General features: G+C 39.9%; 1 pseudogene; it reads right to left on the bottom strand.

Annotated features, from left to right (window-relative positions):
* LOC118885090 overlaps positions 1 to 27,453 on the bottom strand; it is a 97,920-nt pseudogene that overhangs the window by 9,867 nt on the left and 60,600 nt on the right.

Raw genomic sequence — 27,453 nt, 5'->3', positions numbered from 1 at the left:
CAACACCAAGACTTGGCTCCATCCAATGGTAAGCAAGCTCCAGTGCTGGACGCCTCATGCCAAACAACTAGCAAGACAGAAACACAACCCCACCCATTAGCAGAGAGGCTGCCTAAAGTCATACTAAGCTCAGAAACACCACAAAAAGAGCCACCGGACGTGGCCCTGCCCATCAGAGGGACAAGATCCAGCTGCACCCACCAGAACGGAGACACCAGTCCCCTCCACCAGGAAGCCTACACAAGCCACTGGACCAACCTCACCCACTGCGGGCAGACACCAGAAGTAAGAGGAACTACGACCCTGCAGCCTGAGGATAGGAGACCCCAAACACAATAAATTAAACAAAATGAGAAGACAGAGAAATACGCTGCAGATGAAGGAGCAAGGTAAAAACCTACAAGACCAAACAAATGAAGAGGAAATAGGCAGTCTACCTGAAAAAGAATTCAGAGTAATGATAGTAAAGATGATCTAAAATCTCAGCAGGGCTTCCCTGGTGGTGCAGTGGTTGAGAATCTGCCTGCCAATGCAGGGGACACAGGTTCGAGCCCTGCTGGGAGGATCCCACATGCCGTGGAGCAACTGGGCCCGCGAGCCACAACTACTGAGCCTGCACATTTGGAGCCTGTGCTCCGCAACAAGAGAGGCCGCGATAGAGGCCCGCGCACCGTGATGAGGAGTGGCCCCCGCTTGCCACAACTAGAGAAAGCCCTCGCACAGAAACGAAGACCCAACACAACCAAAAATAAGTAAATTTATAAAAAAAATAATAATAAAATCTCAGAAATAGAATAAAATACAAGAAATGTTTAACAAGGACATAGAAGAACTAAAGAACAAACCAACAGTGATAAGCAACACAACAATTGAAATTAAAAATACTCTAGAAGGAATCAACAGCAGAATAACTGAGGCAGAAGAACGGATAAGTGACCTGGAAGACAGAATGGTGGAAATAACTGCCACAGAGCAGAATAAAGAAAAAAGAATGAAAAGAATTGAGGACAGTCTCAGAAATCTCTGGGACAACATTAAACGCACCAACTTTCGAATTATAGGTGTCCCAGAAGAAGAAGAGAAAGAGAAAGGGTCTGAGAAAATACTTGAAGAGATTATAGTCGAAAACTTCCCTAAACATGGGAAAGGAAAGAGCCAATCAAGCCCAGGAAGTGCAGAGAGTCCCATACAGGATAAACCAAAGGAGAAACACGCCGAGACACATAGTAATCAGACTATCAAAAATTAAAAACAAAGAAAAAATATTTAAAGCAACAAGGGAAAAGCAACAAACAACATACAAGGGAATCCCCATAAGATTATCAGATGATCTTTCAGCAGAAACTGCAGGCCAGAAGGGAGTGGCAGCATATATTTAAAGTGATGAAAGGGAAAGACCTACAACCAAGATTATCCTACCCAGTAAGGATCTCATTCAGATTCAACGGAGAAATCAAAAGCTTTACAGACAAGCTAAGGCTAAGAGAATTCAGCATCACCAAACCAGCTCTACAACAAATGCTAAAGGAACTTATCTAAGCAGGAAACACAAAAGAAGAAAAAGACCTACGAAAACAAACCCCAAAAAATTAAGAAAATGGTAATAGGAACATATATATCAATAACTACCCTAAATGTGAATGGGTTAAATGCTCCAACCAAAAGACAGACTGGCTGAATGGATACAAAACAAGACCCATATATATGCTGCCTACAAGAGACCCACTTCAGACCTAGGGACACATACAGACTGAAAGTGAGGGGATGGAAAAAGATGTTCCATACAAATGGGAATCAAAAGAAAGCTAGAGTAACAATACTGATATCAGATAAAATAGACTTTAAAATAAAGACTGTTACAAGAGATAAGGAAGGACGCTATATAATGATCAAGGGATCAATCCAAGGAAACATAACAATTGTAAATATTTATGCACCCAACATAAGAGCACCTCAATACATAAGGCAAATGCTAACAGCCAATAAAGGGGAAATCAACAGTAACACAATAATGGGGGACTTTAACACCCCACTTACACCAATGGACAGATCATCCAGACAGAAAATAAACAAGGAAACACAAGCTTTAAATGGCACAATAGACTGGATAGATTTAATTGATATTTATAGAACATTCCACCCGAAAGCAGAAGGATACACTTTCTTCTCAAGTGCATATGAAACATTCTCCAGGACACATCACATCTTGGGTAACAAATCAAGCCCTGGTAAATTTAAGAAAACTGAAATCATATCAAGCATCTTTTCCAAACCACAACACTATGAGATTAGAAATCAATTACAGGGGAAAAAAACTGTAAAAAACATAAAACACATGAAGGCTAAATATTACGCTACTAAATAACCAAGAGATCAGTAAAGAAACCAAAAAGAAAATCAAAAAATACCTAGAGACAAATGACAATGAAAACACGATGATCCAAAACCTATGGGATGCAGCAAAAGCAGTTCTAAGAGGGAAGTTTACAGCAATACAATCCTACCTGAAGAAACAAGAAAAATCTCAAATAAACAATCTAAACTAACAGCTAAAGAAACTAGAGAAAGATGAACAATAAAACCCCAAAGTTAGTAGAAAGAAATCAATCATAAAGATAAAAGCAGAAATAAATGAAACAGAAACAATAGCAAAGCTCAATAAAACTAAAAGCTGGTTCTTGGAGAAGATAAACAAAATTGATAAACCTTTAGCCAGGCTCATCAAGAAAAAGAGGGAGAGAACTCAAATCAATAAAATTAGAAATGAAAAAGGAAAAGCTACAAAGGACACTGCAGAAATACAAAGGCTCATAAGAGACTACTATAAGCAACTATATTCCAATAAAGTGGACAACCTGAAAGAAATGGACAAATTCTTAAAAAGGTATAACCTTCCAAGACTGAACCAGGAAGAAACAAAATATGAAGAGACCAATCACAAGTAATGAAATTGATACTGTGATTAAAAATCTTCCAACAAAGTACAGGATCAGATGGCTTCACAGGTGAATTCTACCAAACACTTAGAGAAGAGCTAACACCCATCCTCAAACTCTTCCAAAAAACTGAAGAGGAGGGAACTCTTCCAAACTCATTCTGCGAGGCCACCATCACCCTGATACCCAAACCAGACAAAGATATCATGAAAAAAGAAAATTACAGACCAATATTACTGATGAATATAGACACAGAAATCCTCAACAAACTACTAGCAAACAGAATTCAACAACACATTAAAAGATTCATACACCACAGTCAAGTGGGATTTACCCCAGGGATGCAAGGATTCTTCAATGTATGCAAATCAACCAATGTGATACACCATATCAACAAATTGAATGAAAACCATATGATCATTTGAATAGATGCAGAAAAAGCTTTTAACAAAGTTCCACACCGATTTATGATAAAAACTCTCCAGAAAGTGGGCACAGAGGGAACCTACCTCAACATAATAAAGGCCATGTATGACAAACACACAGCTAACATCATTCTCAATGGTGAAAAACTGAAAGCATTTCCTCGAAGATCAGGAACAAGACAAGGATGTCCACTCTCACAACTACTATTCAACACAGTTTTGGAATTCCTAGCCACAGCAAACAGAAAAGAAGAAGAAACAAAAGGAAAATAAAATTGGAAAAGAAGAAGTAAAATTGTCACTGTTTGCAGATGACATGATACTATAGATAGAGAATCCTAAAGATGCCACCAGAAAACTACTAGAGCTAATCAATGAATTTGGTAAAGTTGCAGGGTACAAAATTAATGCACAGAAATCTCTTGCATTCCTATACACGAACAACAAAAGACCAGAAAGAGAAATTAAGGAAACAATACCATTCACCACTGCAACAACAAAAAAATAAAATACCTAGGAATAAACCTACCTAAGGAGGTAAAAGACCTGTACTCAGAAAACTATAAAACACTGATGAAAGAAATCAAAGACGACACAAACAGTTGGAGAGATATACCATGTTCTTGGATTCGAAGAATCAATACTGTGAAAATGACTATACTACCCAAAGCAATCTACAGATTCAATGCAATTCTTATCAAATTACCAATGGCATTTTTCACAGAACTAGAACAAAAAATCTTAAAATCTGTATAGAGACAGAAAAGACCCCAAATAGCCAAAGCAATCTTGAGAAAAAAAAAAAAACAGAGCTGGAGGAATCAGGCTCCCTGACTTCAGACTATACTACAAAGCCACAGGCATCAGAACAGTGTGGTACTGGCCCAAAAGCAGACACATACATCTATGAAACAGAATAGAGAGCCCCCAAATAAACCCATGTACATATGGCCAATTAATCTACAACAGAGGCAAGAATATACAATGGTGACAGTACCTTCAATAAGGGGTGCTGGGAAAACTGGACAGCTACATGTAGAAGAATGAAATTAGAAAACTCCCTAACAACATAAACAAAAATAAACTCAAAATGGATTAAAGACCTAAATGTAAGACCACACACTATAAAACTCTTAGAGGAAAACATAGAAAGAACACTCTTTGACATAAATCACAGCAAGATCTTTTTTGACCCACCTTCTAGAGTAATGGAAATAGAAACAAAAATAAACAAATGGGACCTAATGAAACTGAAAAGCTTCAGCACAACAAAGGAAACCATAAACAAAAAAGGAAACCATAAACAAGACGAAAAGACAACCCTCAGAATGGGAAAAAATAATTGCAAACAAATTAATGGACAAAAGATTAATCTCCAAAATATACAAACAGTTCATGCAGCTCAATATCAAAAAAACAAACAACCCAATCAAAATATGGGCAGAAGACCTAAATAGACATTTCTCCAAAGAAGACATACAGATGGCCAAGAGGCACATGAAAACATGCTCAACATCACTAATGATTAGAGAAATGCAAATCAAAACTACAATGAGGCATCACCTCTCACAAGTCAGAATGGCCATTATCAAAAAATTTACAAACAATAAATGCTAGAGAGGGTGTGGAGACAAGGGAACCCTCTTTCACTGTTGGTGGGAATGTAAATTGATACAGCCACTATGGAGAACTGTATGGAGGTTCCTTAAAAAACTAAAAATAGAACTACCATAAGACCCAGCAATCCCACTACTGGGCATATACCCCGAGAAAACTGTAACTCAAAGACACATTCACCCCAGTGTTCATTGTGGCACTATTTAGAATAGCCAGGTCCTGGAAGCAACCTAAATGCCTATCAACAGACCAACAGATAAAGAAGATGTAGTACATATACACAGTGGAATATTACTCAGCCATAAAAAAGAATGAAATTGGGTCATTTGTAGAGACGTGGTTGGACCCAGACACTGTCATACAGAGTGAAGTAAGTCAGAGAAAAACAAATATCATATATTAACGCATATAGGTGGAATCTAGAAAAATGGTACAGATCAACCCGTTTGCAAGGCAGAAATAGAGACAAAGACGTAGAGAACAAACGTATGGAACCAAGGGGGAAAGCGGGGTTGGGTGGGATGAATTGGGAGATTGGGACTGTCATATATACACTATTGATACTATGTATAAAATAGATAGCTAATGAGAACTTACTGTATAGCACAGGGAACTCCACTCAGTGCTCTGTGGTGACCTAAATGGGAAGGAAATCCGAAAAAGAGGGGATATACGTATATGTAGAGTTGATTCACTTAGCTGTACAGTAGAAACTAACACATTGTAAAACAACTATACCCCAATAAAAAAAAAGAATATTGAAAAACCTTTAGCCAGAGTCATCAATAAAAAAGGGAGAGGGCCCAAATCAATAAAATCAGAAATCAAAATGGAGAGGTTACAATGGACACCACAGAAATACAAAGAATCAAAAGAGACTACTCCAAGAAACTATACTCCAATAAAATGGACAACCTAGAAGAAATGGGTTAGAAAGGTACAATCTCCTAAGATTGAACCACGAAGAAACAGAAAATATGAACAGACCAATCACAAGTACTGAAATTGAAACTGTGACTAAAAATCTTCCAACAAACAAAAGTCCAGGACCAGATGGCTTCACAGGTGAATTCTCCCATTCTAATATTTAGACAAGAGCTAACACTCATTCTTCTGAAACTATTATAAAAAATAGCTTTGGAGAGGAAGGAATACTTCCAATGAACTCATTCTGTGAGGCCATAATAACCCTGACACCAAAGCCAGAAAAAGATATTCCAAAAAACGAAAATTACAAGTCAATACCACATATATGCAAAAACCCACAACAAAATACTAGCAAACCGAATCCAACAATACATTAAAAGAATCATAAACCATGATCAAGTGGGATTTATTCCAGGGATGCAAGATTTTCAATATCTGCAAGTCAATCAGTATGATACACCACATTAACAAACTGAAGACTAAAATCCATATGAACATCTCAATAGTTGCAGAAAAAGCCTCTCACAAAATTCAGCACCCATTTATGATAGAAACCCTTCAGAAAGTCAGCACAGATGGAACCTACCTCAACATAATAAAGACCATATATGACAAACACACAACTGACATCATACTCAACAATGAAAGGCTGAAAGAATTTCCTCTAAGATCAGGAACAAGACAAGGATGTCCACTCTCACCACTTTTATTCCACATACATTTGGAAGCCCTAGCCACTGCAATCAGAAAACAAAAAGAAATAAAAGGGATCCAGATAGGAAAAGAAGTAAAACTATCACTGTATGCAGATGACATGATGCTACACGTAGAAAATCCTGAAGGTGCCACCAGATAACTACTAGACCTCATCAATGAACAGGGTAAAGTTGCTGGATAAATACAAAGAATAATAAATATACAAAAGTCTGTTGCATTTCTAAATACTAACAACGAAATATCAGAAAGTGAAATTAAGGAAACAATCCCATTTACCATCTCATCACAAAGAATAACACTCTGAGAAATAAGCCTACCTAAGGAGGCAAAACAACTGTACTTGTAAAACTATATGATGCTGATGAAAGATATCAAAGATGACACAAACAGATGAAAATACATACCATGTTCTTGGATTGGAATAAGCAACACTGTTAAAATGACCATATTACCCAAGGCAATCTACATATTCAATGCAACCCTTATCAAGTTAACAATGGCATTTTTCACAGAACGAGAACAAAACATTTTTAAAATTTGCATGAAAACACAAAAGACACCGAATATCTAAAACAATCTCGAAAAAGAAGAATGGAGCTGGAGGAATCACACTCCCTGACTTCAGACGATACTACAAACCTACAGTCATCAAAACAGTATGGTACTGGCAAAAAACAGAAACACAGATCAATGGAACAGAATAGAAAGCCCAGAAATAAACCCACTCACTTATAGTCAATTATTCTATGACAAAGGAGTAAAGAATATACAATGGAGAAAAGACAGTCTCTTTAGTAAGTGGTGCTGGGATAACTGGACAGCTACGTGGAAAAGAATGAAATTAGAACATTCTCTAACACCACATACAAAAATAAACTCAAAATGGATTAAACACCTAAATGTAAGACCTGATACTATAAAACTCCTAGAGGAAAACAAAGGCAGAACACTCTTTGATATAAATCACAGCAACAGTTTTTTGGATCTGTCTCCTAGAGACATGGAAATAAAAGCAAAAATAAACAAATGGGACCTAATTAAACTTAAAAGCTACTGCAAAGCAAAGGAAATCATAAAAAGAACGAAAATACAACCTATGGACTAGAAGAGTATATTTGCAAATGATGCTACCAAAAAGGGATTAATTTCCAAAATATACAAAATTCATATAGCTTAATATCAAAAAAACCATACAACCCAATCAAAAAATTAGCAGAAGACCTAAATAGATATTTCTCCAAAGAAGACATAAAGATGGCCAACAGCCACATTGAAAAGATGCTCAACGTCACTAATTATTAGATAAATGCACATCAAAACCACAAAATGGTATCACCTCACACTGGTCAGAATGACCACCATCAAAAAGTCTACAAATAGGGGCTTCCCTGGTGGTCCAGGGGGTAAGGCTCCACACTGCCAATGCAGGGGGCCCGGGTTCAATCCCTGGTCGGGGAACTAGATCCCATATGCATGTCGCAACTGAGAGTCAACATGCAGCAACTAAGAAGTCTGCATGTCCCAACTAAATATTCTGCGTGCCACAACTAAGATCCAGCGTGGCCAAAAAAAAAAAAAAAAAAAAGTCTACAAACAATAAATGCTTGAGAGGGTGTGGAGAAAAGAGAACCCTCCTACACTGTTGGAAGGAATGTAAATTGGTGTAGCCATTTTGGAGAACAGTATGGAGGTTCCAATCCTGGTCATATATCCGGAAAAGATGAAAACTCTAATTTGAAAAGATATATGCACCCCAATGTTTACAGCAACACTATTTACACTAGCCAGGACATGGAAGCAACCTAAATTTTCATTGACAGATGAAGGGATAAAGAAGATGTGGCACATATATACAGTGGAATAATACTCAGTCATAAAAAACAATGAAATAATGCCTTTTGCAGTAACATGGATGGACCTGTGAAGTCAGACAAAGAAAGACATATATGATATTACTTATATGTGGAACCTAAAAAAGTGATACAAATGAACTTATTTACAAAACAGAAATAGACTCACAGACATAGAAAACAAACTTATGGTTACCAAAGGGGAAAGTGCAGGATGCGGGGGGGGGTGGGGGGAAGAGGAGAGAGATAAATTAGGAGTCTGGGATTAACATATACACACTACTATATATAAAAGAGATAAACAACAAGGACCTACTGTATAGCTCAGGGAACTATATTAAATATCTTGTAAATTGCTGTACACCTGAAATTAACACAACATAAATTAACCATACTTTAAAAAAAAAAAAAAACCTCTAGTGTAGATGTTTAAACGATGTTTCACAAAGGTGTAAAGACCACTTTATGGGGGAAGGCAGTCTATGGAACAAAAGGTGTTGACAGGACTTCCCTGGTGGCGCAGTGGTTAAGAATCCACCTGCCAATGCAGGGGACACGGGTTCGAGCCCTGGTCCGGGAAGACCCCACATGCCACGGAGCAACTAAGCCCGTGTGCCATAACTACTGGGCCTGCGCTCTAGAGCCTGCGAGCCACAACTACTGAGCCCGCGTGCCACAGCTACTGAAGTCCAGGTGCCACAGCTACTAAGCACATGTGCTGCAACTACTGAGCCCAGGCGCCTAGAGCTGGTGCTCCGCAACAAGAGAAGCCACCACAATGAAAAGCCTGCGCAACGCAACAAAGAGTAGACCCCACTCACCACAACTAGAGAAAGCCCACGCGCAGCAACGAAGACCCAATGCAGCCAAAAAAAAATTAATTAATTAAAAATAAATTTTTTTAAAAAGGTGTTGCCAAAACTGGATACCTACTAACAAAAGTATTTACTTGGACCATTATCTTACACTACAAACAAAAATTAACTCAAAACGGTTCAAAGACCTAAACCTAAGTCCCAAGTGTATTAAACTCCTAGAAGTAAACATACAGAAAAAGTTTCTTGACATTGGACCCACAAATGATTTATCAGGTATAACACCAAAAGCACAGGCTACAAAATAAAAACAGATAAATTGAACTATATCAAAAATATAAACTATGGTGCATTAAAGCACAGTGAAAAGACAACCAACAGTAAAAAAGAAAACATTTCTAAATCACATATCTGATAATAGATGAGTATGAAGAATATATAAAGATTCTAAGAGGGACTGATCACCAAGTCCACCACAGAGACCCTTCCCCAATCAACCATCCCACGCATTGCAAATATAAAACAAAAACCCCAAGAGTAACATAGAAATTTGAACCTAATGATAAAATAAAAAATCGTTTATAATGCATAGAAATGTACAAAATGAAAGTACCAGTGTCTTAAACACATGATCGTCCATCACTGAAGGTATCCCTCCACTTCATAAGCTCTCTCATTAAGACGCCTCAAAATTCGCTGTTGAGGTAGAATGAACAGTGGCACAGGCAATGAAAAATGTGGCATCAACAACAGTTTAGCCAACAGCCTCACAGATATGAGAATGTGAGCTTTGACAAAGTTGTCCTGGGATAAATTCCTATACCAATTTAAAGAGGCTAAAATGTATGGTCACTGAGACACATGAATAAAACTGTCACAGTGCCCTTGAGACAGGCTTTTGTGACAGTGCCCAAAGCCAGAAAAAAACCCGGTCAGACTCTTGTGATACTTTCTATCTCATATCCTAGAACATGCTGACCACTCTACTGAGTAGCTTCAAGTGGTGATTTTGTACAGAGCAAGAAAATATTACAACATATGAGGAATAGTGTCTCGATCAAAATTTTCTGTTACCCAGTAAACACATTGCATAGAGACTCCACAAGAGGTTGCCAGATAAACATAGGTGGATTATCACAGCAAGGAAACCAGGTAAAATTTCAGACCTTAGGAATATACTTCAAAGAAATTTAAGAGGTAAAATCACACAAAGTAAGGAGAAGGTAAAATTAGGAACAGTCGACATTCCCAGACTAGGTAGAGCAGTACAAGAGTAAAAATAATACAACGTGTATGGGTCAGACATTATAGGATCTTGAGATGGGACCATGTACTCAACTCACAGATGCCACACTAAGAGCCTGAAAGATTCACATATGCTCCCCTTGTAGGATTTGGGATCAAAAAGAGGATCTCTCCGTCCACTGTCCTTACACTTTTCCTAAGTAGCAATCACAGAAGATCCAATCCACCTGCCTGTCCCACACACCCCTAAACACAAGAAACAGCCCTTCTGAGATACCCATCTTTGTTTACACTTTTGATATACTCCCAAACAATGTATTCTTGGCTATTTTTCACATTTCTCCCCACTGTCCAGGACTCTTTCTCTTGCTCCAATGTGGAGATAATATTCAGATTAGAAAAGGAAATTCTGGGACTTCCCTGGTGGCCCACCAGTTAAGACTCCATGCTTCCAATGCAGAGGGCACGGGTTCAATCCCTACTTGGGGAACTGAGATCCCACAAGCCACAAGGTGTGGCCAAAAAATTTTTAAAAAAAGAAATAGAAATTCTGGTTTATCAGGACAAAGAAATGTGAAGTGCTGTGGTTTTCCTAAAATCCCAGTTCTTTGTTCAGCTGAGGAGTGAGGACATTACAGATGGGTCAGGAAAAATATTTCACAAAATCATCCACCACCTCCCTTCTACACAGGGAACGGTGTAATATGCAGACATCAAGCTCTCTTCCTGAAGAAACTGAGTCAAAAGCCAAAAGGCAGAAAATGGGAAATTTGGTATTTTTTAAAGTTTGCCATTGAGCTTTGTATGTAATTAAGCTCTGGGACAACCCCTGATGTAACATGAAACAGGCAGAGCATCTGAAGAAAGGGTCAGTTTAAACTCATGATGCCGCATCACGGGTGAGTCAACAGGGCTTTCAAAGATTATCAGGGCCTCCCAAGAGGCACACAAGGGAAAATGCAAATATACACAAGGGCAGATCCCAACTTCTAGAGGGAAGTTATCCTCACCCAGGGAGAGCAGGTTCCTGCAGGTCTCCAGCATCACGTCCCTGTACAAGGCCCTCTGAGCAGGGTCCAGGCATTCCCACTCCTCCTGAGAGAATGTGATGGCCACATCCTTGAAGGTCAACTGTGCCTGAAATGAAAACACATTTCACCAATGGGCCATGAAGAGTTCTCATCTTCATACAAATGGAAAAGAGGAGTAAGGGGTAAACACTGATTCAATTAAAGTATGTGCTCTACCAGATCCATTTAGAGGTATTTGGAAAAATTATGTATCTCTAATCTTAATTTCTTATGCTTTTTCATAAGACCTTATGAGATCCTCCAATTAATATGGATTTTTCATCACTGTCAAAAATCTATGAAACGCCTATAAGAAAAACTCAACACTGTGTTGTCTATGCAGAAGTGTCAGGTATTATATTCTACACACTGAGTGAGATTCAGTATATAGATGAGATGACAAAGTTCGCAGTGCTTTTAACGAAAGGTCAAAATCTTCAACTATGATGATGATAACAACGACTAAAAGTGTTTGAACACTTCCCATTGCTCTAAGTTACAGTAATGTTACTCTAAACATTACTCTAAATAAGTACTTTTACAGGCAAGACCTTGTTATCAACATAACAGCTCATTAAAGAAAGATCTGTCCCCATCTTACAGAGGACAAAAACTGCCACAAACACTCTGAGAAACTCAACTCAGATCAAGGAGGTAAGAAATGTTACAGCAAGCACTTGAACTCAGAAGGTTGTGCTCAGCAACTGAAGCTTAAGAATCAAATAGTTAAGTAATACAGAAAGCATTAAAAGTACATCGACAGAGGGTTCCCTGAGAAAACTTGAAAGAAGTCCAAGGTGAACGACATGGAATGGCATGAAAGGTCATTATAGATGTGGACACACAAGCACATACACATAAATTGTTAGTAATCTTACTACTACTTAAACCATTAACAGGATTGCATAGAAAAATTCAAGGCAACGGAATATACTGACGACAATTTCAAATGAAAAAAGATATAATATATAGTTTTAAAACCATGATGTCTTTTATCTAAACCAGACTTGCACATCCATGCACTTATGCACATACATATCTATAAAAAATAACTGAGAAGGCTTCCCTGGTGGCGCAGTGGTTGAGAATCTGCCTGCTAATGCAGCGGACACGGGTTCGAGCCCTGGTCTGGGAAGATCCCACATGCCACAGAGCAACTAGGCCCGTGAGCCACAACTACTGAGCCTGCGCGTCTGGAGCCTGTGCTCCGCAACGAGAGAGGCCGCGACAGTGAGAGGCCCGCACACCGCGATGAAGAGTGGCCCCCGCTTGCCACAACTAGAGAAAGCCCTCGCACAGAAACGAAGACCCAACACAGCCATAAATAAATAAATTAATTAATTAAAAGGGAAAAAAAATTACATTACTTAATGCTAAAATTAAAAAAAAAAAATAACAGAGAAAAATCTGACAGAATTTTGGACAATTTTTTATCATCCTTTTATTCACGTGTATTTCAGCATCTTTCAGACAATGAAAATGTATCCACTGTACTCAATTCAGTTTGTCAACATGATTCTGTAGTAGGCTACTAAAAGAAAAATGGTACGAACATTTAAAAAAAATAGAATACTTGAACTAAAATCTCAATAAGATAACCATACTCAAAAATATAGGGCTTCCCTGGTGGCGCAGTGGTTGAGAATCTGCCTGCCAATGCAGGGGACACGGGTTCGAGCCCTGGTCTGGGAAGATTCCACATGCCGCGGAGCAACTAGGCCCGTGAGCCACAATTACTGAGCCTGCGTGTCTGGAGCCTGTGCTCCACAACAAGGGAGGCCGCGATAGTGAGAGGCCCGCGCACCGCGATGAAGAGTGGCCCCCACTTGCCGCAACTAGAGAAAGCCCTCACACAGAAACGAAGACCCAACACAGCCATAAATAAATAAATTAATTAAAAAAAAATATATATATATAAATACAATTTTATCCATTTAAATTTACATAGCTAGGCATTAACAAAAGCCAAAGAATTTCTTTGTTTTTGCCACTAATAAAAACATTGATTTGAAATTAGAAAATTTATTAGTATTATACATTATTTCCACAGGTTATGGAAAAAAATTATCATAATAGTAAAGTTAAAAACTTCCTGGACAATTAAAAATCATGAAAAAAAGGATATGGAAAAAAATAAATTCTGATTAAGCAAGAACATTTCAAGAAACGTCATGAACAGAAGGAAACACTCGATGCATTCCCTCTGGAGTTACAGTGGAGTGAAGGGGGCTGGCCAGGGCTCCTGCCGTTCACCACGGTACAGGGTGCCTGAGCAGGGACCACTAGAGGAAGTAACAGGGGGAAAACAGAGAGCAAGAGACACACTGTGAGAGACTTGGAACTGCTAGTGTTCACAAATCTAAGGACACCGAAACGTGAAAAGTGAAAGCATGGAAAAAGATATTCCATCCTAAAGAGAGCAGGAGAGAATACATTATATCAGACAAAATAAACTGAAGAAAAAAAAGTGACATGAGACAAAAAAATTTATATAATGATAAATGGGTCAATTTACCAAAAAGATGTAGCAAGTAAAAATATATATACATCTAACATTAGATATCTCAGAAAAATGAAGCAAACATTAAAGGAAAGGAAGAGAGAAATAGACAGCAGCACAGGAATAGTATGAGACTTCAATGCCCCAGCTGAATTACGGATGGAACCAAAAAGAATATCAATAAGGAAACTATAGACCTTATTGGTTATTAGACATAACAGATCACATGACCCAACAACAGCAGAAAACACATGCGTCTTAAGCACACGTAAAACATTCTCCATGAGAGACCACATGTTAGGCCAAAACACAAATCTTAACAATTTTAAGAGACTGATATCATAAAAGTATCTTCCCTAACAACAATGAAATAAACAGCAGAAGAAAAAAAAGAAAATTCTCCCAAATGTGGAAATTAAACAACTCACTCTTAAACCACTAATGGGTCTAAGAAGAAATCACAAGGGAATTTTTAAATATATGGATGAAAAGGAAAATAGAACCTACCAAAATTTATAACACACCATGAAGGCTGTACTAAAAGGAAAGTCTAAACTGCTAAATGCTTACAGTAAAAAAGAGAAAAGATCTCTAATCAGAAATTTATTTTTACACCTCTAGTAAGTAGAAAAACAAAAACAAACTAAGCCCAAGTTTAGCAGAAGGAAGAGATAAATAAGAAAAATTAAACCAGGGACTTCCCTGGTGGGGCAATGGTTAAGAATACACCTGCCAATGCAGGGGACAGAGGTTCGAGCCCTGGTCTGGGAAGAGTCTACATGCTGCGGAGCAACTAAGCCCATGTGCCAGAACTACTGAGCCTGCGTGCTGCAACTACTGAAGCCCTCATGCCTAGAGCCCAAGCTCTGCAACAAGAGAAGCCACCGCAATGAGAAGCCTGTGCTCCGCAACAAACACCCAACAACGAAGACCCAATGCAGCCAAAAATAAATAAATAAATTTAAAAAAAAAAAGAAAGATTAGACCAGAGATAAATAAAATAGAAAGTAGAAAAATATAAAAATGGACAAACCAAGAGTGTGTGTTTTGAAAAAACTGAATGGGAAAACCCTTAGAAAGAATAAGGAAAAAAGAAAAAATATTCAAATAACTAAGAACAGACATGAAAGAGAAATGATTGCAACTGATATCAAAGAAAGTTTTTAAAGGAAGATAAGGAAGTACTATCAACAATAATGCCTACAAATTACAGACTCTAAAACATACAGGTAAATTCTTAGAAACATACAACCTACTAAACTTGATTAATCATTATGAAATAAAAAATTTGAAAAAAAAAAAAAAAGAAATAAAAAATTTGGAGATTGGTTCAAGATGGCAGAGTAGAAGGATGTGCTCTCACTCCCTCTTGCGAGAGCACTGGAATCACAACTAACTGCTGGACAATCATCGACAGGAAGACACTGGAACTCACCAAAAAAGATACCCCACATCCAAAGACAAAGGAGAAGCCACAATGAGATGGTAGGAGGGGCGCAATCACAATCAAATCAAATCCCGTAACTGCTGGGTGGGTGACTCACTAACTGGAGAACACTCATACCACAGAAGTCCACCCACTGGAGTGAAGGTTCTGAACCCCACATCAGGCTTTCCAACCTGGGCGTCCAGCAACAGGAGGAATTCCTAGAGAATGAGACTTTGAAGGCTAGCGGGATTTGATTGCAGGACTTTGACAGGACTGGGGGAAACAGAGACTCCACTCTTGGAGGGCACACTGGGACCCAGGGGAAGGAGCAGTGACCCCATAGGAGACTGAACCAGACCTACCTGCTAGTGTTGGAGGGTCTCCTGCAGAGGCAGGGGGTGGCTGTGTCTCACCGTGAGGACAAGGACACTGGCAGCAGAAGTTCTGGGAAGTACTCCTTGGCGTGAGCACTCCCAGAGTCCGCCATTAGCACCACCAAAGAGCCTGGGTAGGCTCCAGTGTTGGGTTGCCTCAGGCCAAACAACCAACAGGGAGGGAACCCAGCCCCACGCAACAGCAGACAAGCAGATTAAAGTTTTACTGACCTCTGCCCACCAGAGCAACAGCCAGCTCTACCCACCACCAGTCCCTCCCATCAGGAAACCTGCACAAGCCTCTTAGATAGCCTCATACACCAGAGGGCAGACAGCAGAAGCAAGAAGAACTACAATCCTGCAGCCTGTGGAAAAAAAACCACATTCACAGAAAGATAGACAAGATTAAAAGGCAGAGGGCTATGTACCAGATGAAGGAACAAGATAAAACCCCAGAAAAACAACTAAATGATGTGGAGATAGGCAACCTTCCAGAAAAAGAATTCAGAATAATGATAGTGAAGATGATCCAGGACCTCGGAAAAAGAATGGAGGCAAAGATCGAGAACATGCAAGAAATATTCAACAAAGACCTAGAGGAATCAAAGAACAAACAAACAGAGATGAACAATACAATAACTGAAATGAAAACTACACTAGAAAGAATCAATAGCAGAATAACTGAGGCAGAAGAACAGAGAAGTGACCTGGAAGACAGAATGGTGGAATTCACTGCTGCACAACAGAATAAAGAAAAAAGAATGAAAAGAAATGAAGACAGCCTAAGACACCTCTGGGACAACATTAAACACAACAACATTCGCATAATAGGGGTCCCAGAAGGAGAAGAGAGAGAGAAAGGACCAGAGAAAATATTTGAAGAGATTATAGCCGAAAACTTCCCTAACATGGGAAAGGAAATAGCCACCCAAGTCCAGGAAGCACAGAGAGTCCCATACAGGATAAACCCAAGGAGAAACATGCCAAGACACACAGTAATCAAATGGGCAAAAATTAAAGACAAAGAAAAAGTACTGAAAGCAGCAAGGCCAAAACAACAGATAACACACAAGGGAACTCCAATAAGGTTAACAGCTGATTTCTCAGCAGAAACTCTACAAGCCAGAAGGGAGTGGCATGACATATTTAAAGTGATGAAAGGGAAGAACCTACAACCAAGATTACTCTACCTGGCAAGGATCTCATTCAGATTCGATGGAGAAATCAAAAGCTTTACAAACAAGCAAAAGCTAAAAGGATTCAGCACCACCAAACCAGCTCTACAACAAATGCTAAAGGAACTTCTCTAAGTGGGAAACACAGGAGAAGAAAAAGACCTATAAAAACAAACGCAAAACAATTAAGAAAATGGTAATAGGAACATACCTATCAATAATTACCTTAAACGTGAATGGATTAAATGCTCCAACCAAAAGACACAGGCTCACTGAATGGATACAAAAACAAGACCCATATATATGCTGTCAACAAGAGACCCACTTCAGACCTAGGGACACATACAGACTAAAAGTGAGGGGATGGAAAAAGATATTCCATGCAAATGGAAATCAAAAGAAGGCTGGAGTAGCAATACTCATATCAGATAAAATAGACTTTAAAATAAAGAATGTTACAAGAGACAAGGAAGGACACTACATAATGATCAAGGGATCAATCCAAGAAGATATAATAATTATAAATCTATATGCACCCAACATAGGAGCACCTCAATACGTAAGGCAACTCCTAACAGCTATGAAAGAGGAAATCGACAGTAAAACAGTAATAGTGGGGGAGTTTAACACCTCACTTACCCCAATGGACAGATCATCCAAACAGAAAATTAATAAGGAAACACAAGCTTTAAATGACACAATAGACCAGATAGATTTAATTGATATTTATAGGACATTCCATCCAAAAACAGCAGATTACACTTTCTTCTCAAGTGCACATGGAACATCCTCCAGGACAGATCACATCTTGGGTCACAAATCAAGCCTCAATAAATTTAAGAAAACTGAAATCGTATCAAGCATCTTTTCTGACCACAACTCTATGAGATTAGAAATCAATTACAGGGAAAAAAACATAAAAAACACAAACACATGGAGGCTAAACAATACGTTACTAAATAACCAAGAGATGACTGAAGAAATCAAAAAATACCTAGAGACAAATGACAATGAAAACATGACGATCCAAAACTTATGGGATGCAGCAAAAGCAGTTCTAAGAGGGAAGTTTACAGCAATACAATCCTACCTCAGGACACAGCAAAAAGAGGGAGAGGACTCAAATCAATAAAATTAGAAATGAAAAAGGAGAAGTTACAACAGACACCACAGAAATACAAAGCATCCTAAGAGACTACTACAAGCAACTCTATGCCAATAAAATGGACAACCTGGAAGAAATGGACAAATTCTTAGAAAGGTATAACCTCCCAAGACTGAACCAGGAAGAAATAGATAATATGAACAGATCAATCACAAGTAATGAAATTGAAACTGTGATTAAAAATCTTCCAACAAACAAAAGTCCAGGACCAGATGGCTTCACAGGTGAATTCTATCAAACATTTAGAGAAGAGCTAACACCCATCCTTCTCAAACTCTTCCAAAAAATTGCAGAGGAAGGAACACTCCCAAATTCATTCTATTAGGCCACCATCACCCTGATACCCAAACCAGACAAAGATACTACAAAAAAAGAAAATTACAGACCAATATCACTGATGAATATAGACGCAAAAATCCTCAACAAAATACTAGCAAACAGAATCCAACAACACATTAAAAGGATCATACACCATGATCAAGTGGGATTTATCCCAGGGATACAAGGATTCTTCAATATATGCAAATCAATCAATGTGATACACCATTATTAACAATTTGAAGAATAAAAACCATATGATCATCTCAATAGATGCAGAGAAAGCTTTCGACAAAATTCAACACCCATTTATGATAAAACTCTCCAGAAAGTGGGCATAGAGAGAATGTACCTTAACATAATAAAGGCCATATACGACAAACCCACAGCAAACATCATTCTCAATGGTGAAAAACTGAAAGTATTTCCTCTAAGATCAGGAACAAGACAAGGATGTCCACTCTCACCGCTACTATTCAACATAGTTTTGGAACTCCTAGCCTCGGCAATCAGAGAAGAAAAAGAAATAAAAGGAATACAAATGGGAAAAGAAGAAGTAAAACTGTCACTGTTTGCAGATAACATGATACTATACATAGAGAATACTAAAGATGCCACCAGAAAACTACTAGAGCTAATCAATGAATCTGGTAAAGCTGCAGGATACAAAATTAATGCACAGAAATCTCTTGCATTCCTATACACTAATGATGAAATATCTGAAAGAGAAATTAAGGAAACACTCCCATTTACCACTGCAACAAAAAGAATAAAATACCTAGGAATAAACTTACCTAGGGAGACAAAGGACCTGTATGCAGAAAACTATAAGACACTGATGAAAGAAATTAAAGATGATACCAACAGATGGAGAGATATACCATGTTCTTGGATTGGAAGACTCAATATTGTGAAAATGACTATACTATCCAAAGCAATCTACAGATTCAATGCAATCCCTATCAAATTACCAATGGCATTTTTTACGGAACTAGAACCAAAAAATCTTAAAATTTGTATGGAGACACAAAAGACCCCGAATAGCCAAAGCAGTCTTGAGGGAAAAAAACGGAGCTGGAGGAATCAGACTCCCTGACTTCAGACTATACTACAAAGCTACAGTAATCAAGACAATATGGTACTGGCATAAAAACAGAAACATAGATCAATGGAACAAGATAGAAAGCCCAGAGGTAAACCCATGCACCTATGGTCAACTAATCTATGACAAAGGAGGCAAGGATATACAATGGAGAAAAGACAGTCTCTTCAATAAGTGGTGCTGGGAAAACTGGACAGCTACATGTAAAAGAATGAAATTAGAACATTCCCTAACACCATACACAAAAATAAACTCAAAACGTATTCAAGACCTAAATGTAAGACCGACACTATAAAACTCTTAGAGGAATACATAGGAAGAACACTCTTTGACATAAATCACAGCAAGATCTTTTTTGATCCACCTTCTAGAGTAATGGAAATAAAAACAAAAACAAACAAATGGGACCTAATGAAACTTAAAAGCTTTTGCACAGCAAAGGAAACCATAAACAAGACGAAAAGACAACCCTCAGAATGGGAGAAAATATTTGCAAACGAATCAACAAAGGATTAATCTCCAAGATACATAAACAGCTCATGCAACTCAATATTAAAAAAACAAACAACCCAATCCAAAAATGGGCAGAAGACCTAAACAGACATTTCTCCAAAGAAGACATACAGATGGCCAAGAAGCACATGAAAAGCTGCTCAACATCACTAATTATTCGAGAAATGCAAATCAAAACTACAATGAGGTATCACCTCACACCAGTTAGAATGGGCATCATCAGAAAATCTACAAAGAGCAAAAGCTGGAGAGGGTGTGGAGAAAAGGGAACCCTCTTGCACTGTTGGTAGGAATGTAAATTGATACAGCCACTATGGAGAACAGTATGGAGGTTCCTTAAAAAACTAAAAATAGAAATACCATATGATCCAGCAATCCCACTACTCGGCATGTACCCAGAGAAAACCACAATTCAAAAAGACACATGCACCCCAATGTTCATTGCAGCACTATTTACAATAGCCAGGTCATGGAAGCAACCTAAATGTCCATCGACAGACGAATGGATAAAGAAGCTGTGGTACATATATACAACAGAATATTACTCAGCCATAAAAAGGAACGAAATTGGGTCATTTGTTGAGACATGGATGGATCTAGAGCTTGTCATACAGAGTGATGTAAGTCAGAAAGAGAAAAACAAATATCGTATATTAACGCATATATGTGGAACCTAGAAAAATGGTACAGATGAACCGGTTTTCAGGGCAGAAATTGAGACACAGATGTAGAGAACAAACGTATGGACACCAAGGGGGGGAAAGTGGCGGGGGAGGTGGTGGTGGTGTGATGAACTGGAAGACTGGGATTGACATGTATACACTCATATGTATAAAATGGATAACTAATAAGAACCTGCCGTATAAAAACATAAAATTCAAAAAAAAAGAGAAAAGAAATAAAAAATTTGAACCAAATTATAACTAGAGAAATTCAAAAAGTAATCAAAAACCTCAAACAAAGAAAAACCCAGAGGGGCTTCCCTGGTGGCGCAGTGGTTAAGAATCCGCCTGCCAATGCAGGGGACACGGGTTCGAGCCCTGGTCTGGGAAGATCCCACATGCCGTGGAGCAACTAAGCCCGTGTGCCACAACTACTGAGCCTGTGCTCTAGAGCCCGCGAGCCACAACTACTGAGCCTGCACTCTAGAGCCCACAAGGCACAACTAGTGAGCTCACGTGCCACAACTACTGAAGCCCGCACGCCTAGAGCCCATGTTCCACAACAAGAGAAGCCACCACAATGAGAAGCCCGTGCATCCCAACAAAGAGTAGCCCCCCTCGCCACAACTAGAGAAAGCCCACGCCCAGCAATGAAAACCCAACACAGCTAAAAATAAATAAATAGATAATAATTTAAAAAGAAAAGAAAAGAAAAGAAAAACCCAGGACCAAATTCTATCAAACATTTACAAAAGAATTACCACTAATCCTGCTAAAAATGTTATAGAGTTGAAGAGGGAACTCTTGCAAATTAATTCTACAGAGCCAGCATGATTCTGATACCAATCCCAGACAAAAACACAAGAAAGGAAAACTAGAAACCAATACCCCTGATGAATATTGATGCAAAATCCTTAACAACATACTAGCAAAATAACTTAACACCACATTAAAAAGATCTGACATCCTAACCAAATGGATTTTATTCATATAAGGCAAAGAGGAGTCAACATACAAAAATCAATTAATGTGATACACCACATTAACAGATTAAAGGAAAAAAACACACAGGACCATCTCAACTGATGCAGAAAAAAGCATTTGACAAAATTCAACAACCTTTCAAGATAAAACACTCAACAAACCAGAAAGAGTAAATTCTCTCAACATAATAAACGCCATTTATGAAAAAAGCACAGCTCACAACATTCTCAATGGGGACAGACTGAAAGCTTGTCCTCTGAGAAAAGGAAAAAGGCAAGTATGCACACTCTCTGCACTACTGCTCAACAAAGTACTGGAACTCCTCGCCAGAGCAATTAGATAAGAAAAAGAAATCTACGTTATCCAAATTGAAAAAGTAAACTTACCTTCTTTCCTAGATGACAAGGTTTTATATGTAAAAATCATAAAGATTCCACAAGAAACCTGCTATATCAAGAGTCTTAGAAAAGTTGTCGCATACAAACTCCAAATGCAAAAATCGGTTGCAGTTCTATACACAATGAACAACGTCAAAAGAAAACTAGAAAACAATCTTATTTACTATAGCATTAAAAAGGGATGAAATATCTAGGAGTAAATTAGCCAACATGGTGAAAGACTTGTACACTGAAAGCTACTAACCATTGCTAAAAGAAATACAAAAAGATACAAATAAATAGAAAGACAACCTGTACTCATGGGCTGGAAGACTTAATACTCTTAAAATATCCAAGCTACACAAAGTGTTCTACAGATTCAATGGACCCATTATCAAAATTTCCATAGCAATCTTTGCAGAAATAGAGGAAAAAAAAAATGCTAAAAGTCATAGGGCAGTTCTAGAGACCACAAATAGCCAAAAGTCTCTTGAACAAGAAGGAAGGTGGAAGCCTCTCTTTTTATTTCAAAACATATTGAGAAGTAATCAATGTGGTGTGGTACCGGTATAAACACAGATACATAAACCAAATGAACAGAACACAATACTCAGAAATAATCCTTTGCATATATGTAAAATGTATTCACAAGGGTGCCAAGATACAGAGAGGGGAAAGGAGAGTATCAGTAACAATGGTGCTGAGAAAACAGATACCTACTAGGAAAAGAATGAAGCTGGAATCTTGCCCGTATCAGAAGTAAAAACTTCTGTCTGTCAAAGGATACAATCCACAGAGTGAAAAGACAACCTCTGAGGAATGGAGGTGATGAAAGTAATTTAAAGAATTTCCAACTGCCAGAGATTTAGGTTGATTTCATAGTTTAAATTTGATGATAAACTAAAAAACCCTCTACCACTGACGTCTATTTTTGAACTTTCCATTCTATGACCAATCATTAAGATTTAAGGAGAGTGACTCACATTTTTAGCTTGAATCGCCTTAGAAAAAGTCAGAACAAACTGCCCCAACTGGTCTGATTTTCAGATTTTATCAGGTACTGTGCATATTAATACCTGACCTCCAAGTGCAGCTTCTGTACCCTGGTTCACAGAGAGTGGACGGTGCATCCAGATGGGGCCCCTCAACAATCCCTGCTGCCCAAGAGCACTGACACCACGTCTCCAATCCATGGGTGTGAAATCTAAGTGGAGACGACAGACCCTGAGGGAGGGCCCTGGGTGAGTGTGAATGTACAGGTGTCAGGCAGGATACTTCAGAGAAGATTAGCGAGTCCAAAAAAGGCATTTCAGAAAAAACAGACTGAGAATCAATCAAAAATATGACTTTACCTGAGAAAGAGCCATTTCTGACTCCTTTTCTTTCCTCTCCCTCCTCTTCCGGGCTTCTTCCTCAGACAACATGAGTCTTTAGAGGTTGACCCTGAAAGTGGAAAACATGCTGTTTAATGCTAAGAATCAACACACCCCCTTCCTAAGTCACAGCCCCTTCCTGAGTCACCACCACACACACAGGGAAGACCTCAGCATGTGGAACAGACAGTCCCCTGCTGCCCACGGTCCCAGGAGGGGCTCAGGACAGTAAACTCCCACACAGAGACCAACAAGGGAGTTTCCCACCCTTTCCTTCAGATCAGGCTCCCCTCCTGGTGAGGCCCTCACGTACACAGCAGCAGCGGGCACCTCAGCTGGACCCGACGATCCCCTTCAGGTCACAGACCAGCCCTGATCCATCCCCATGCAGAGCAGAGCCCCTCAGCCTCAGCTCAGATCTCGGCCCTCAGGAATGGGGGGACTCAGAGTCACGATGCTCAATGATGCATCCGGATTGGAATCACCTGGGGCAACATAAATATTATCGAGCTTTGGTCCCACACTGACTACATGAAGAGGAATCCCTGGTCAGAGGGTACAAAACATGTCTATGCATAAAGTCTCATCGATCTAATGGGAAGCCTGGGTTGAGCAGCGCTCAGAGGAGGCAAGCCCAGCACAGCCCCCACTTTCTTATTCTTTCCCAGCTTTACTGAGGTATAACTGACTAACGAAAATGGTGTAAATGTAAGGTATACAGAGTGATCCTCTGACAGATGTGTATACTGTGAATAATTATCACTATCAAGTAAGTCACACTTCCATCAACTAACAGTTACCATTTTGTGTGTGTGTGTTGTGAGGACACTTAATTGTTTCTCTGTGAGCAAATTTCAAGTATACAGAAACAGTACAGGCAGCATGCAGTACATGAGATCCCCAGAACTTATTCATTTTACAACTGAAAATCCGTATGCTTTGACAGACATCGCCCCATTTTCCCTATCACCCAGCTCCTGGTAACAGCCTTTCTACTCTATGGCTCTATGACTTTGATAATTCTAGTTTCCATGTACAATACCTGTCCTTTGTCAGGCTTATTTCACTTAGCATAATGTTCTCTAGGTTCATTCATTTTGTCATAAATGCAGGATCCTTGATTTTTCATATTTATATACAGTGAATAACATTTCATTATACATATTATATACATACTATACAATATACAGTACATGTTTAGATACCACGATTTTGTTACCCATTCTTTTGCCAACAGACATTTTGGTTGTTTCTGTTCCTTGGCTCATGAGACTGCAGATGTGTCCCTGAAAGCACTGATTTCCTTTCCTTTGGATACCTGCCAGAAGAGGGTTTCATAGATTGTGTGCCTGTTCTATGTTTAATTTATTAAGGAACCTCCATATTGTTTTCCAGCATAGCGGTACCATTTACACACCCACCAACAGCACACAAAGGTTCCCTGTTCTCTGTATCGTGCCTGTGTGTGTGCATATTTTGGGAGGGACAGGAGTGGGTAATAGAGTACCCAGCACCGGTCTGGCAGCGAGAAAGTTGCAGCTGCATCTTCCCAAGGATGAGCCCCCGGACTGCAGATCACTGCAGTGTTGCTGCCCTCTGACTCTTGCAATCATCTTTCCCAACAACACGAGACTTTGTGACTCTTCTCAAGTTGGGCCCATAGACCCATACCTAGCAGGACCTCCCTACTGAAAACATTCTGCAGTCTTAAGCTTAGTACTCATAATTTCCAGTCTGGACTCAAACAAACTTACAAACTCTCATGGGGTCCAACACAGTGTCCAGAGAGCCCATAATGATCCCCTCATCCTGTTACACAATGACAGGAAACATTTCAAGCCCTAATAACTCATGCATGAGGGATAATACATAAGAGGACACCCAAGGACGCACTAGACACAAGGCACCGTATTTTCATTTACAGTGACCCAGGCAAAACACTGAGATCTCCAAAAACTACTAAAAAGAGAGATATTTCCAAGGATGCACATGCCCCAGTGAGACCCCAACATCTTCCAAGGCAACACTCCAGATTCTCTTTGCATCTTTCCAAATGCATATGAAATTTTCTTCACTTGCAACACCAAATACTCAAAGATACCAAAGTTAACGCAAAAGATGATCTCTGAGATTTTCCCTATATTACTCTATTGGTGGCATGATGATGCTTGCCCTCCTAAAAGAGCCAACAAAAGTCAGTGTGTGGAGTGGATGCTGGGGGGCACCCTCTAGATCCAGCCCCTGAAGACCAAGGCACCCATCCTCCTGCACCCAGAGCTCCCTGTGGGCTCTGCTCAGGCCAGGGTTCTAACAGTGGAGGATAACATTTCTCTCAGCCGAATTCCACTTTCTTCACTGCTGCTCACGTACGGTCATGAGTTATCACATCAAACCCACGCAGGCAACGTCAGCCTCAGCACTGATGTCCCAGGGAACCTGAGCTAAGACACTAGGGCACCTCAAACCATTCCATGCAGGTTCTCCAACAAACCCACTTCCAGGTTCTCCAGCCTGAACTGAGACATTCCTTTCCAACAGATCCACACAGCCCTCGATCCCATAACTACACTTGGGACAGGGGCACACAACATTCACTGGGCTCATCTTCATGCCCCCACTGGCTGCCATATCCCTCCTGCAGCCCCTACAGGCTCCCCTCCGCCTTCCCCATTTTTCTACCTCTTCTCCATACGTGATTGACTAAACGCGACTAAAAGGCACAGGGACTTCTCGGCAAAGGGATCAAAACAGGAATGCACACAAGCTGCCACCCAAAGGAGACTGGGCATTCAGTGTGAAAATCAAGAAGCTGGCCCTCTGGGCTTCCCTGGTGGCGCAGTGGCTGGGAGTCCGCCTGCCAATGCAAGGGACACAGGTTTGAGCCCTGGTCCAGGAAGATCCCACATGCCGTGGAGCAACTGAGCCCATGCGCCACAACTACTGAGCCTGCGCACCACAACTACCAAAGCCCGCGTGCCTAGAGCCCGTGGTCCGCAACAGGAGACGCCACCGCAATGAGAAGCCCGCGCACCGCAATGAAGGGTAGCCCCTGCTTGCCGCAATTAGAGAAAGCCCGTGCGCAGCAACAAAGACCCAGTGCAGCCAAAAATAAATAAATAAAATAAATAAATTTATTTAAGAAAAAAGAAAAAAGAAACTGGCCCTCCTGGGAAAGTCTGCCACCAGCTGGGGACATTATGGAGTCCGGGTACAAAGGCATTTGAGATCAGGGAGGACGTCTCAAAGAGAGGGTCCCCGGGTCTCAGTTTCCTGTTGTCCCCACTCACACCTACTTGGAAGATGTTCTAGCTCTTTGAGGGCTGCCTCCTTCATGCCCCGTTAGGTTCTCCTTCTGCCCCCCCTTAGCGCAGTGACACCGCTACCGCTGACTCTGAGCAGCTGAGCTGCTGGAAGGCAAAGCTCCTGTGCAAGGTGGCGCCTGGCGCCTGGATGGGCACAGCCTGGAACACTGGGGGCTACGGCAGAGCCGTGACACAGCAGACTAAACACGGGGACACCTCAGGACACTGCATGAGGACATCCATGGGCTTCTTAGGACTTCCTATATTTTGGGGCTCTTCTTTTGAGTAATTTAGTAGCCACATGGGGTAAAGATCAACTACAGCTGGAATGCCCAGAATGCAGGAACCATCCTCATCACCTGCCCTGTTCTCTTGGTCTCCCTTGAGGATTATCCAGCCCAACCCACAGTCCTAACATCTAAAGACATCTCCAGTATCAGGTACTGCAGCCATCCCGGGAAGGAGAGGAACACTGTGAGCCCTTAAATAAAGGGTAACCAGGAAAGACTCAGAATAATCAATGGAGAAAGGCTTTCAGATGAGGGTGATTGACCTTAAAGGCAATAAAACCTGGTTA

This window comes from Balaenoptera musculus, chromosome 19, assembly GCF_009873245.2.
Source record: "Balaenoptera musculus isolate JJ_BM4_2016_0621 chromosome 19, mBalMus1.pri.v3, whole genome shotgun sequence".
Taxonomy (NCBI): domain Eukaryota; kingdom Metazoa; phylum Chordata; class Mammalia; order Artiodactyla; family Balaenopteridae; genus Balaenoptera; species Balaenoptera musculus.
Note: the sequence above shows the minus strand (reverse complement) of the source record. Positions and strands in the feature narration are given on the sequence as shown.